Source organism: Oncorhynchus clarkii, chromosome 5, assembly GCF_045791955.1.
Source record: "Oncorhynchus clarkii lewisi isolate Uvic-CL-2024 chromosome 5, UVic_Ocla_1.0, whole genome shotgun sequence".
Taxonomy (NCBI): domain Eukaryota; kingdom Metazoa; phylum Chordata; class Actinopteri; order Salmoniformes; family Salmonidae; genus Oncorhynchus; species Oncorhynchus clarkii.
Genome location: NC_092151.1, coordinates 63318834 through 63322652, shown reverse-complemented (window position 1 = coordinate 63322652; position 3819 = coordinate 63318834).

Genomic DNA, 3819 nt, shown 5'->3' with positions numbered 1-3819 from the left:
GCCTCATGACAGCCATGATCTCACGATCTCACGATCTCCCCGGGAGAAAGAGAGGATGATGTCATAGCTGAGCAGCAGCCTTCACTGCCATTGCCACAACTCCCCCCGCCCACCCCTGCTCCCACACTCTCCAAAGTCCTTCTTCCAGGCTGGTATGCCTGGCAGGAGGGACAGTGGGGAACAAAACAGTGAAGTAGAGCAAGAAAAGAAGGAAAGACAGTACCCTCTGGCCCCTGCAGAGAGAGGACACTACATCACATTTACTCATACAATGTTGTTTGAGTAAACAACACGCCTGGGTTTTCCACCAAGGACTCAAATTAAATCAAATGTAATGAAAACCCATTTGTGTGGAAATACTTTTACACAATCATTAATGAAGGCCAGTAACAGCATAGTAAATGTAATGCTTGGCATGTGTCGCCATCTCTTGGTGATTTGAAAGAACTGCATAAAGTACAGTCTGTTTCCCTCATTCTCATGACAGACACCGGTTCAATAAACTATCTGATTAAATATGATGTGATACCTGTTGCAGGGGACTGAACTGACTGTTTGGCTGGTATGGTTTGTCTGTGCTGATCCTGGGGTTGAGTCTCTCCCGCTCCAGCTACACCAGAGTTCCTAGAGACAGGCTAAAGTGCTCTGCTCTCCACCATTCAGGTCTCTGTTATGGGGCAATCCACATATGCTGTGTTCACACCGGCAGCCCACATCGGCAGCCTGATCTTGTTTTCACTAATTGGTCTTATCGACCAATACTTTTTTTGGAAGGTACTGTACTAGGCTGGGTACATACCCCCCATGCACTCAACGTTGTCGAGATACAGTACATCGTTAGTGGAGAAACTGTGAAACAAGCTGTAGCCTATTGCCTGTTTCTGTTTATGAGTCTTTTGTTAAAGAAGGTGAAACAATGTTGTGTTTATTTGCTGGCGTTCGCTTCTGCTGCAGCCTTCGCTGTAAAATATAGCACGTTGCCATGGTGCTTCGGATGTGATTGGTCAAAATACCAATTTGTGGAAAGAAGATCCGATTTCGACTGCCTGTGTAAACGTAGCCATTGTCTCGTCCATCCTGCTGTAAAGAACATATTTCAGGGATAATTCAGTTTGCTTTGGAGGGTTATACACAGAATGTCCAGTAGTTTGTCCAGTAGTTTCAATTAGATATACATATTTTATATGTAAGTAAATTAGTGTAGGGTATTTGTAGTGTTATAATTGCCTGAGCCATGTTCAGCTAAAATGTGATGTTTTACAAGAAAACATTAATATTTACTATCATGTAAGCTAACCTACCCAGCTCTCTGTACAAGCCAAATTTCGTTTAAAGTGCTTTGTACCTTTTCAACTTTTAAGGCGACGCTGTTTACTTTCTTCTCCATCTTTTGTCCTTGTGCACTACTGTACTTCCGGGCTGATCTTAAATCCCACCCCCCAATTATCATCATTGGCTACTTCTTTTTGCTTTGGTCTTAGTGATTGGCTATAATGTATCAAATAATGTATCCAAGTCCCGAAGTCATCCAAAACTGCAACATTTAACCTAATACGTTACTGTGTTACAATTTGGGATATGCGGCAATACACTGTGACGGCAAACTGCAATGCAGTGAAACATGGTTAATCGCAATAAACCAGATTATTTATAATAAGCAATTACTTTTATTTGATACAAAAGTTGAATCGTTATCCTCAAGTGACAAATATGCGTTATCCCAATATTTACATAAAAAAATGCATACCACACTAAATCTGTCATGTACGCCTGCCAATCAAAATCCGATCCGGCTTCTGATGCGTAGGTGATTGGAGGATCTGGAAGAAAGGGCAGGTGCATTTGAAAGTCCAAAAGGGATGGACCAGTTGTGTACGTTGCGGTAGCAGGCAACTCATGGGACAGAAGAAACCCCTTCCAAAAAACGCCACTCTACCTCAGGTATTTCTTTCTATACCAATTGAATGTTGAGGATTTAGCCTAATGTGTGTTGGCCTACTACATTTTTATCACCTATGTACTACCACTGTAATATTACCTGTAAATGTATTGGTTATGTTTCCCAAAAGGCTAAATGCTTCTTTAATCAAACTGAGAATAGCCCTGTGTCTCAATGATGCCATTATAAAACATATATGGTGGTTTATCACACAAGACTTCATCAAACCTGGTTATTGTTGTATTGTATGCTATGCAAAGGGAAACCTGTTTGAATGCATGTTAAAAGCTAGCAACCCACATGTGTTTGGCAGATTGAAATGCTATGGTGAGAAAATTGGTGTATTTCTTTTCAGTTTCCCTTTCCTGGATGCAAAGTGCTGTAAACCAAAATGAAGAGCCTCAAGGCAAAGTTTAAGAAGAATGAGGTAAGAGGCAAGAGTAGGAGACGGTCTCTTACAAAACCATCCACCTCATGCACTGATATCTACAAACACAGTCAGGTTACGTTTAGAGTTCGTAGGTATATTTAGGTGAAGTAAAAAGTATTATTTAAACTTTTTTGGGACCTGATATTGACTGCTATTGGTTGTGATAGGGTGTTCTTTGTCTGATGGCTATCTGTATGTAGGTCCCAGTGCTCACAGTGTGTGTGGGGGGCACTCGGCTGGGTGTCAGTATCACTGAGCAGCAGGGGTACAGCAGGGGAGCAGGCCAGTCTATAGACTGATGCTGTAACCAGAGCTCTCAGGTAGCCTTCAATTATTCAGCCCCCCCCTCCACAAATACACACACTTTGTACTGGACACACGCATACACACACACATTCAAGTAATCCTTCATTTCCTGCTATCGCCCCCATCCCATTATGCAGTTGGTTGTAATGTCAAGGTGAAAATAAAGTAATCAATCCCAAGACAAGAACCATTCTGTACTAATTTTGTATAGCCTAATGTCTTAAATGTCCAAGCAACTGGAGCCTTGTGTTTGGTAGCAAGTAGCTAATAGCTATAGTGTTGTGTGGCTATGCTATACAGTAAGCTCTGAGTAGAAGAACTCAAGTATTCAACTCCTGTGTGCCTTGGCCTGTTTTAGTGAGAGATCCCCAGAGCCTGAGTGATATGGCTGCTCTGCTGGGGTGAAGCTGAGAGAGAACAGAGTAAGTTATTAATCAGTCGATGACTTACCCTCTCACTGGGAGGGATGCTCAGAATTTCATTTAGAGAGATAGAAGGAGAGCGAGAGAGAAAGCGAGGGGGTGGGAGAGATATGGAGGGGGAGCGAGTGGGAATCACACTATGTGGACTAGATGGAGCACAAATCAGGTAGCTTATCATCCATCTTAATTTGTCTCACGATGTTGGTCACACACAGACCACTCATAAGCACACTATAGAGAATAGAAACAGCCTACTTAACTGGTTATTAATGTTGGTATACACTTCCCTCATTTCTACAGAGTTAATCAATTGATAGAACAATGCATAATGCAAACAGTAAAGGATATAGTTACTTTATGACCATCTCATTTTATGAAAATAATAGATTATATTATTTCACTTATTGTGACAGTTACTTCTAATGCTGTAAGTGGCTGCATCCAGGTCAGACGAGAGTCGAGTCAGGATGTTATTATTCTATAATATTTATATAGGGTTGAGGGTAGCCTAGCGATTAGAGCGTTGGGCCAGTAACCGAAAGGTTGCTGGTTTGAATACCCAAGCCGACAAGGTGAAAAATCTGTCGATGTGCCCTTGAGCAAGGCACTTAACCTTAATTTGCTCCAGGGGCGACGTATTATAACAAATTTCACTGTGTCTATCCGGTGTATGTGACAATAAATCTTTTTTTTTTTTTATCAGCGTGTCCCCTCTGCCCTAC